The sequence below is a fragment of the Adiantum capillus-veneris genome, chromosome 13 (assembly GCF_014529385.1).
Source record: "Adiantum capillus-veneris isolate H3 chromosome 13, ASM1452938v2, whole genome shotgun sequence".
Lineage (NCBI taxonomy): Eukaryota > Viridiplantae > Streptophyta > Polypodiopsida > Polypodiales > Pteridaceae > Adiantum > Adiantum capillus-veneris.
This window is the reverse complement of record NC_140943.1, coordinates 58,394,507-58,405,299: the sequence shown is the minus strand read 5'-3', so window position 1 is coordinate 58,405,299 and position 10,793 is coordinate 58,394,507. Positions and strand designations below refer to the sequence as shown.

Below are 10,793 nucleotides of genomic sequence, written 5' to 3'. Positions count from 1 at the left end.
GTTCCAATATTGTGGGTGGTTAACCACAAGCAACAAACATGGTTTACAAGTAAAAAATATATGGACATAATACATGGCAATGAAGTGTGAACACTGAAGCCGATTGATATTCGAAAGCAAACAATCATGATGAGAATATAACTGCAATGTTTGGGTGCACAAGACGAGGGAAATAGTGCTCGAGTGAAGGTTATCATGGCACTTCTTCTAGAGATTTCCTGACAGAGCACGAGACATTGAAGAAAGAAATGTTTGGCATCCACAATATTGAAGATTGAACACTATTTTCTTAAATTTTCAAAGTGGATTATCTCCTTCTCCCCCTCCCTTCAACTGGCTGGCTGCTTTGATTTTTCAACCAAATGCAAGGCACACTCTTTTAGAACAATCACCCACCACTTTCAAATAAGGGGACATAAAAAAAGAAAGAAAATAAGCCCGCATCCATCCTAATTAAAAGGAGATACATTTATAGATTCTCTAACAAGAGCACAAATAAAACAGATACAAAGGAACCTTGTAGACCAGCTGGACACACTCCATGCCAACAAAGAAATTTTATTTATGAGGCTTGCTTGCATGTTACAAGAGGCTAGCATGTAGGTAATGGCGACTGAAACAACATAGTTAGCATGAGAGAAGCCTCCGTAAAAGTCCATAGAGAGCTACGAAGGAAGCTAATGATGCTAGCGCAAGAAATTTGATAGCAATGAAGGCATACCAACCCTACTAAGCTTGATGGTGAGGCAATGAAGCAGTTAATGAGAGTCACCTCTCTGAAGCAAAGGTCTCAACTTCATGCAGGGAGTACTAAAATCATTCATACAAGCACGGCGCCCACAGTAGTGAAGGATTGCGTGGCTCCGTCAACCTCAAGCTTCCATGAGCCTCTTGCTTGCAATAACAAAAACACCCACATGGATGATAAGGCCAGAGACATTGTCCCCTTGAGTTCCTTCATTAATACAAGCTTACAACCTTCCGATCTCTGATTCTCCCATCCTCGGGTCGCTTCCCAACCTCCATCACCTCATCGTCCAGCTATAACTTCTTGGCCTTACATGCGTGCTGTACCGCCCAGCACCCTTGTGTCCTTTATTGCTTGCTCTCCTAGCTACCATAGGTGCCTTGCAAGCCTTTTTAGCCTCCCTGCATAATGAGTCCCCGTCAGAGCAACACAAAAGATAGATCTTTCGACACAAAGGGGATGGATATAGCTATTGTCATAATAATCAATATCTAATTCTCCTAAATAATTTTCTCATATTAAACTGATCATTTAATGTGGGGAAGTGCCAAGGGAGAAAAAGCTAGAATATTGGTTAAGTTAGCAGACCGGCCACAGTAGGGATCCAAAGGAGGGAAAATAGGGATCCAAAGGGGGGGCCATCTGCAAAAGAGCCATGTGAAATAACGGGCTAAAAAGACCCTAAGGTTCAGCCCATTAAGACTTCCAAAATGCTAAGGTTCCAAAATTCAAAGGTTGTGTCCAAAGGTCAACCTTAGGGAAAATTGGATGCTTAGTGTGTGCCCAAAAAGTCTTTCTACATCCCTACATGGGAGGGGGCGAGCCCCAAAGCTAGGGGATGAGAGAGAAAGCCACACACACACACACAGGCTCCCTTTACACAAAGGGAATGAGGGACACATGTCAGCTCCCTAGGCCAGATGCCCACAAGGTATGCCCAATTCCTATTGGAAGACCCTTGAAGTGGACCAATGAGAATTAGGCTAGAGTAAATCTAATTTAATTAATTTAAAAACATTTAATAAAAGAAACCAATAAGAATTAAGTGTCCTAGAAGACTATTGGGCAGTCTCCCAAGGGGTCCAATGAGCATTCAGGAGCCCCATGGCTTGCCTGATTCCTATTGGCCAGGAGGCAAAGGGGTCCAATGAGAGTTTAGTTTAATTATTTAATTATCTAAAGCTCTCACAAAAGGGGAAAGGGGACACATGTCAGAAGGCTATCACTTATGCTGCTTAATCCCTATTGGCTTGACCTGGGGGGTCCAATGAGGCAAAAGCCAGACTAACTTAGCAGCTAGGGCTCGCCCAAGAGAGAGAGGGGGCTGATTTTTGCTTGGCATTGACACTCACACTCTCACACTTGACCATGTGTGAAGGGAAAATACTCTATCTCCTCCCAAGCTTTAATGGAGAGCTCATCACCTACTCCAAGCTTGTGAGATAGAAGCCTACATCAACACTCTCTTGGCATGTGGATGCAAATCCAACCAAGAGCCAAGCTTCAATGCATGCTCATCTTCTCTACCAAGCTAATTACTAAGCTAAGCTATGCTAATATGAGTGATTATGTGAGGAGATGTACTTCTTTCTCGTAAGATACTTCTTTTTCCTCTCAATCTACTCTCATACCCTGCTAGCTCTCACCATCTTCGAAGGTGTGTGAGGTCTTGGGTCTGAGAACGGGGATAATTCAAGTTGTGTTTGATTAAGTGTTTTGCTTGGTGTATGAAGCTTCCATCTTCATTGCACTAGCTAGTCTTGAAGGAACACAAAGAATTGTATTGTACAATGTCTCTCTTGATGGGAGAAACCATAATACAAAGCCTTTTGGAGGGGGGACCGGCTCCATGCAAATCCGGTCCTCAACTGTTGTCAATAGCTTAATTGCTCTCTCTTTTGAAAGTATTGTCGATGCTATCTAACTAGGTGTTATGCTTTTTGTTGCTCTCTCCACCCAAGCACTCTTGTAATTCTCATTAGGAATCTATTCTAATGAAATGCCCACTATGTTCATGCTAAATTCCGCTACAAATAAGATTTTAGGCCATTAAATGTTACATTGGTATCAGAGCCCAAGGTTTCTCTTTTCTTGCTCAAGAAGGGAGGTCCTCAAGCTAGCTACAAATGGTTGGTATTATTAATTGCCTGTGAGTAAGTAGAATAGGGATTTTTCAGCCTTTCAGTGCGCCTGCCTTTGTGCAGTTAACGGGGCATCACCGTCGAGAGCTATGGTCTTAATAATGGAGTCCTACGGGGCTTGCCTACGGCTTAACCACTATTGAGCTATTAGAAGCTTGACAGGAGCCGGTGCTGTTTTGGTGTCGAAAGACCCTCTCTTCTATTCCTTGCAATTAATGGTATTCGAGCCGCGGGTACAGTAGCTTGAGTGCTTTTTCTAAAGGGGTAAAGAGGAGTAGCAACTAGGGCTTGAAGTGCCAAAGTACACCTAAAAAGTTTACACCTAAAAGTTGTTAGAATGGCTGACAATATTAAAGAGAGTGAAATTAATGTTGATAACTTTGATTTTGCTCATGAGCAAGCTACTAATGATGCTTCAATGCTTGTTAATTATCTTGTTTCTAGGCTTCAACAAGCCATGGGCAATCCATCTCTCCAAAGTGAAGTGCAACGGCAGCTCCGTGCTCACGGGATTCTCCAAGCTCATCACCATGACGAGAGAACACCTAGGAAGCCTCCTTGTGAGACTACCAAAAGAGGTCTCTCTCCGATTCGGGAAGAAGAAGAGAATCCATATGAAGGGCTCAAGAACTTACTTCTTGATGATGCATCTCCTTCCCAAAGGAGAACTCAAGAGCCTCCACCGAAGGAACGAGAAAGAAGCGAGTCTCCCGCCACCTCGGCGGAGATGGCTCCACGAAGACGGCGGGCTAAACGCTCTCCATCACCACCAAAGCGGAGAAGACCATCACACTCTTCTCCACGCCATAATTCAAAGAGGGATGATAAAAAGCAAGAGAAGAAAAAGGCGAGAAGGAGGACACCCTCTTCTCCATCTTCTTCATCCTCTTCCTCTTATGAAAGCTATGGTGAAGACGACAAAGATCAAGACAAGAAAAAGGCGAGAAAGAGGTCACCCTCTTCTCCACCTTCTTCAAATTCTTCATCTTCTGAAGAAAGTGATGGTGCAACTTTTGAACCATCAAAAAGAAGAGGCCATAGGAAATCCTATGCCGCATGGAAGAGGTCGTCCAAGCTGAAGAAATTCAAAGAGGGAGGGAAGAGCATCTCTTTCCTTACCTATGATGGCACCTTCGGTGCTACAGACAAAGTTTTGGCCTTTATCCAGCAATTCGATGCGGCGTTTGGAGATGAGGGCTTCACGGAGTCCTCTAAGCTACGCCATGTAGCTATGCACTTTCAAAAGTCCGCCAGACAATGGTGGTCTAGCCTACGAGCCAACGGTGAAGCTCCACGAACATGGAAGGCTTTAAGAGCTTCCATTATGAAGCAGTTTTTGGCCACCGATGCCAAAGACAAAGTACTCACCGAATGGCGAAGCTTAAAGCTCTCTCCCAATGAATCCATCCACAAATATGTAGACAAGTTTTGGGACCTACAACTCAAAGCCACTGTCTTCAAAAAGTTGGATTTTGGAGAGCAAAAGCAACAATTTTGTGCGGGCTTAACCGAAGAAATGGCGGAGTATGTCAACTCCCAAAGGCCACGTACCATATCGGCGGTAATACACCATACTATGGTGGCCTCGCGAATCAATTTCCAAACGGGGGGTAAAAGAAATAATAAGCCCCCGGAAAACAAAGGTTCCAATGAGCCTAAGGGGAAGGACAATGTCCAAAAGTCTCCTAAGGGCAATTCCAACAAAGCTAAAGAGAAGGGAGTTTACAAAGGAAAGAATAAACTCTCTCCTGAAGAGCTTGAGCGTTATCGTAAAGATAACCGGTGTTTCAAGTGCGGCGAACAAGGGCATGCGTACCGCGCTTGTCCCCAAAAGAACAACCGCCAAGATCCTCCTAGAGCTTCTTTGGTTGAAATCCAAGAGGAGGAGATTCACCAAACTCACCACAAAGGATCTCCTCTATGCCATGCTTGGGGAAAGGTAAGAGAACATGATGCTTTTATTCTCTTTGACCCTGGTTCTACTCACAATTTCATATCTATGGAGTTAGCCACCAAGCTAGGCATACAATCCTACGAGATGGGAGATATCCTACCCGCAGACAGTGCCTTCAAGGGGCAAGAAGCTTCAGTCACTCCCTTAATCGGGAAATTGAGGCTTCATGTCCAAGGCTATGTGGACAAAGAGGATTTCTTTATCTCTCCTCTCAAGCATGAGGATGTAATCCTAGGGGCACCATGGTTTGACCGTCTGGCTGCCCATGTTAAATTTCCTGAAAGGAGAATCTCCTTTAAGTTCAGGGAAAAGGACATGTATATAGATGCTAGGGAGATGGGTAACACCATCCCCATTGTACATACACCAGCTTTCAACAAGTCAATAAAGAGCTCTATTTCCGTGTACATGATTTTTGTTAAAGATTCTCAAAATGAACCTAATGCTTTAGCAAAGAAAATAAAAGCAACCAAAAGGAATTAGAGTTATCCAATTTTCTCAAGGGGTTTCAAGATGTCTTTATTGACGACATCCCTTCTGAGCTACCTCCTAAACGAGGTAATGACGACCATGCAATTGAACTTCTTCCAGGAAGTTCACCGCCTAACAAACCTCCTTATAGAGTTTCTCAAGCTCAACAAGAGGAGATTATGCGGCAAGTGCATGAGTTAATTGAGAAGGGCATGGTTAGGCCTAGCTCATCTCCATTTTGCTCACCTGTGCTATTAGTGCAAAAGAAAGACGGCACATATCGTATGTGTGTCGACTATAGAGCACTAAATAGGATCACTATCAAGAATAGGTTTCCCGTTCCACGGGTAGAAGACCTATTTGATAAGCTACAAGGATCGACCTACTTCAGTAGGATTGACCTAAAAAGTGGCTATCATCAAATAAGGATAGTTGATCAAGACATTGTAAAGACCGCATTTCGTACTACATTTGGTCTTTACGAATACATTGTCATGCCTTTTGGCTTGACTAATGCACCAGCCACATTTAACCGCTTGATGGAGAAGCTGTTCAGACCTCATCGAACCTTCACTGGAGTGTTCTTTGATGATATTATCATCTACTCTAATTCATTAGAGGAACACAAGCAACACCTCCAGGTAATATTTCAAGTTTTAAGAGAGAATAAACTTTATGTTAATCGAAAGAAAAGTGAATTTTTCTTGCAAGAGATTCAATATTTAGGTCACATTATCTCTCAAGATGGAATCCAAATGGATCCATCCAAGTTAGAGGTAATAAAAGGATGGCCTAAACCAAGGAATCTTCATGAACTAAGAAGCTTTATAGGTATGTGTGCATACTATAGACGCTTCATAGAAAAGTTCTCACAAATTGCGGGACCATTACATGACCTAACAAAGAAAAATGTTAGGTATACGTGGTCTGCTAAGGAGAACAATGCTTTCGAAAAGCTTAAAGAAAAGCTTATCTCTCAACCTGTGCTTACACTACCGGATCTCTCAAAACCATTTGAGGTCCAATGTGATGCTTGTGGTGATTGCCTTGGGGCTGTTTTGCTCCAAGAAGGGCACGCCATAGGCTATGAGAGTCGAAGGCTCGACCCTGTTGAGCAAGCTCTAGGCATATACGAAAAAGAACTCCTTGCAGTTCTACATGCCTTAGACTCATGGAAGCACTATTTATTGGGGACTCCTTTCATTCTGCGAACGGATCACCAAAGTCTTAAGTACTTCATGACGCAGACCAAGCTCTCCGACAAACAAATGAGGTGGGCAAATTTCCTTTCGCAATTTCATTTTCATATTGCTCACATTGCTGGCAAGCATAATCAAGTAGCCGATGCACTCTCAAGACGACCGAGAGTGAATGCGGTTTCCATAGCAACTCACAATGATCTATCTTCAATGATAGATGAGTATGCTATTGATCCCGATTTTAGAGATGTGATTTCAGCCCTTGCATTAGGGAAGAAAGAAGAACCATTTACTTTACAAGATGGTTATCTTCTCTATGGCAATAGACTATGCGTTACTAACTCACTACGTGAGAAAGTAATGTATGAATCTCATGCTCCCCCATATGCGGGGCATAGAGGGATTCAGTCTACCCTAAAGGGAATTGAAACATATTTCTATTGGCCTACCATGAAAGTGAACATACATGAGTATGTTTCCAAATGTGTGGTATGTCAAAAGACAAAATTTGATAGAGGGAAGCAACTTGGATTGCTTCAACCCTTGCCAATCCCTAATTCACCGTGGGAGAGCATATCCATGGATTTTATCTTTGGATTGCCTAAGTCTATCCATGGGAATACGGGAATATGGACGATAGTAGACAGGTTCAGTAAACAAGCTCATTTTATACCTGTCAAAAAGACTATCAAAGCCCATCAAATGGCAACCCTCTTCATTTCACAAATTTTCAAGTACCATGGCTTGCCAATGTCCATAGTGTCGGACAGAGATCCTAGAATGACCAGTAATTTCTGGAAGGGTCTCTTTGAGAATTTAGGAACAAGGCTAAACTTCTCTTCGGCCTATCATCCACAAACTGATGGCCAAAGTGAAATAGCTAACCTAACTATTCTCGATCTACTAAAAGCCTATGTAACGGAAGTAGATCAAAGATCCCAATGGGAGAAGTACTTACCCTTAGTAGAGTATGCTTACAATAACACTGTACATACTTCTACAGGAAAAGCACCTTTCGAGGTAATTGAGGGAAGATCAAAAAGTCCCTTGCTACTTAAGGTACATGGGAAGATCTTCGCTGCAGATGAGTATAGCCGAGACCTACAAGAATCTTTCCAAAAGATTAAGGATGCTATCTCTATCTCACAGCAAAGGCAAAAGGCTGCTGCTGACAAGCACAGAAGAGCCCAAGCCTTTAAAGAAAACGATTGGGTCTTGTTAAAGTTTCCCAAGGACCGATTAAGGCCTACGACGGGCAAGAATCCTACGGGCCACCAAAAGTACTATGCTAAACTAGCAAAAAGGTACTATGGTCCCTTCCAGATTCTTAGGCCAATCAATGAGATGGCCTATCAACTTAAGTTGCCCAATCATTGGCTCATACACAATGCTTTTCATGTGAGCCTCTTGAAGCCTTACAAAGGAGAGCCACCTCAAGAACCAACTATTGAAGACCCACCGGAGATCGAGGACCACGAGGAGGTGCTGCAGCCCGAGTCCATTCTCCGACATGAAGACAAGGTATTAAGAGGCGGTAAGACTATCCGACGATATCTTATTAAGTTTAAGAATTATCCTTTTGAAGATGCTAGATGGATGCAAGGCATACAATTAAAGGATAACCTAAACCTTGTCAATGCTTACAATGCTTCCCAAGAGTAAGCAAATGTACAAAATGTTAAAAATGAACAAAAATTTTTGTCTTATAAGACTCTCTTTTTCTTTATTTGTGCACAAAAATGAAGTAGTATGCATGCTTAGATCAAGTTTGCGGAGACGACGTCTCCCGAACACCAAGTAGAGCTTGTCACTCTACTATGGAAGACTGATAGGACTAATGTGCAGACATGCTTGCGGCAGCCTCAGGCTCTCAAGCGCCAAATGGACTAGTCATCCATTATGGAATGATGTCGTAGGGTAACATAGGGATCCTCTACCCGCTAAGAAAAGGACTCATGCATATGCTTTATCTTCTCTACACCATAGTCGAGGACGACTATGATTTCAAGAGAGAGGTAATGTCATAATAATCAATATCTAATTCTCCTAAATATTTTCTCATATTAAACTGATCATTTAATGTGGGGAAGTGCCAAGGGAGAAAAAGCTAGAATATTGGTTAAGTTAGCAGACCGGCCACAGTAGGGATCCAAAGGAGGGAAAATAGGGATCCAAAGGGGGGGCCATCTGCAAAAGAGCCATGTGAAATAACGGGCTAAAAAGACCCTAAGGTTCAGCCCATTAAGACTTCCAAAATTCTAAGGTTCCAAAATTCAAAGGTTGTGTCCAAAGGTCAACCTTAGGGAAAATTGGATGCTTAGTGTGTGCCCAAAAAGTCTTTCTACATCCCTACATGGGAGGGGGCGAGCCCCAAAGCTAGGGGATGAGAGAGAAAGCCACACACACACACACAGGCTCCCTTTACACAAAGGGAATGAGGGACATATGTCAGCTCCCTAGGCCAGATGCCCACAAGGTATACCCAATTCCTATTGGAAGACCCTTGAAGTGGACCAATGAGAATTAGGCTAGAGTAAATCTAGTTTAATTAATTTAAAAACATTTAATAAAAGAAACCAATAAGAATTAAGTGTCCTAGAAGACTATTGGGCAGTCTCCCAAGGGGTCCAATGAGCATTCAGGAGCCCCATGGCTTGCCTGATTCCTATTGGCCAGGAGGCAAAGGGGTCCAATGAGAGTTTAGTTTAATTATTTAATTATCTAAAGCTCTCACAAAAGGGGAAAGGGGGACACATGTCAGAAGGCTATCACTTATGCTGCTTAATCCCTATTGGCTTGACCTGGGGGGGTCCAATGAGGCAAAAGCCATACTAACTTAGCAGCTAGGGCTCGCCCAAGAGAGAGAGGAGGCTGATTTTTGCTTGGCATTGACACTCACACTCTCACACTTGACCATGTGTGAAGGGAAAATACTCTATCTCCTCCCAAGCTTTAATGGAGAGCTCATCACCTACTCCAAGCTTGTGAGATAGAAGCCTACATCAACACTCTCTTGGCATGTGGATGCAAATCCAACCAAGAGCCAAGCTTCAATGCATGCTCATCTTCTCTACCAAGCTAATTACTAAGCTAAGCTATGCTAATATGAGTGATTATGTGAGGAGATGTACTTCTTTCTCGTAAGATACTTCTTTTTCCTCTCAATCTACTCTCATACCCTGCTAGCTCTCACCATCTTCGAAGGTGTGTGAGGTCTTGGGTCTGAGAACGGGGATAATTCAAGTTGTGTTTGATTAAGTGTTTTGCTTGGTGTATGAAGCTTCCATCTTCATTGCACTAGCTAGTCTTGAAGGAACACAAAGAATTGTATTGTACAATGTCTCTCTTGATGGGAGAAACCATAATACAAAGCCTTTTGGAGGGGGGACCGGCTCCATGCAAATCCGGTCCTCAACTGTTGTCAATAGCTTAATTGCTCTCTCTTTTGAAAGTATTGTCGATGCTATCTAACTAGGTGTTATGCTTTTTGTTGCTCTCTCCACCCAAGCACTCTTGTAATTCTCATTAGGAATCTATTCTAATGAAATGCCCACTATGTTCATGCTAAATTCCGCTACAAATAAGATTTTAGGCCATTAAATGTTACAGCTATAATGACTTTTGTGAAGTTTTTTAGCTTTGTAGCGGCGACCATTTTGGTGTCATGTATGGACGTGGTTTTTGGCACTAGTGTTGCTCAACATTTGGAACATTGCCATCATTGCCACCTCACTGAGGGCTTCATCAGCATGTCTCGATGCTGTGGAGCAAAGGGCAACTAGGGCAATACCATCAAAAGTAGCTTCTTCTTTGTTGCCGCATTTGATTCAATGTCTATGGTGGAAGTGATGTTGGTGTCAACATCCATCCCGTAGCTGGCCTTTGCAATCCTAGGTGAGTAGTTGCACCGCCAAAATCCTGCCCCTTTGAAAGCCCGCAACTCCGCCACCCACAACACCCCCCTCAACTCTCTCATCATGCTCTGGTTTATCGCCTCCTCCACAATATTCTTCATCTTTCTTGCCCTTGCTTTGCCCCTCTTCGTCATCCGCCTCCACCTCGCACTACAAGATTCATAGCCCCACACCCTTAGGCCACACACTACCCTACAACTGCTCCAAGTTTGAGATCCTACCCACCATTGCCCTTAAGATCCTATGCATCACGATATCCGCTGCATCCAGAGCTCCTCATCACCGCTACTGCAACCCCCAAGGCAACCCCATCACTTTGCCTTACCTACTTGATGTCTAACTTCCTTATGCACCACTACCCAATAG

General features: G+C 43.2%; 1 pseudogene; it reads left to right on the top strand.

Moving 5' to 3' along the window:
- Positions 1-798: 798 nt before the first annotated feature.
- On the top strand, positions 799-10,362 carry LOC147444072 (uncharacterized; annotated as a pseudogene).
- The last annotated feature ends 431 nt before the right edge of the window (positions 10,363-10,793 follow it).